Genomic DNA, 397 nt, shown 5'->3' with positions numbered 1-397 from the left:
CTCCTTCCCTCCCCTCCCCCTCCTTCCCTCCCCTCCCCCTCCCCCACCTTCCCTCCCCTCCCCCTCCCCCTCCCCCCTTTCCCTCCCCTCCCCCCTTTCCCTCTACACCCTCTCCCCCCTTTCCCTCCCCTCCCCCCTTTCCCTCTACACCCTCTCCCCCCTTTCCCTCCCCTCCCCCTTTCCCTCCACCCCTCCCCCCTTTCCCTCCACCCCTCCCCCCTTTCCCTCCACACCCTCTCCCTCCCCTCCCCCTTTCCCTCCACCCCTCCCCCCTTTCCCTCCACACCCTCTCCCTCCCCTTCCCTCTTTCCCTCCAACCCCTCTCCCCTTTCCCTCCCCCTCCCCCATTCCCTCCCCCCTTCCCTCCCCCTTTCCCTCCCCTCCCCCTCCCCTTTCC

Source organism: Carcharhinus amblyrhynchos, chromosome 13 (assembly GCF_965287045.1).
Source record: "Carcharhinus amblyrhynchos chromosome 13, sCarAmb.v2.hapA, whole genome shotgun sequence".
Taxonomy (NCBI): domain Eukaryota; kingdom Metazoa; phylum Chordata; class Chondrichthyes; order Carcharhiniformes; family Carcharhinidae; genus Carcharhinus; species Carcharhinus amblyrhynchos.
This window is presented reverse-complemented; position numbering follows the sequence as displayed.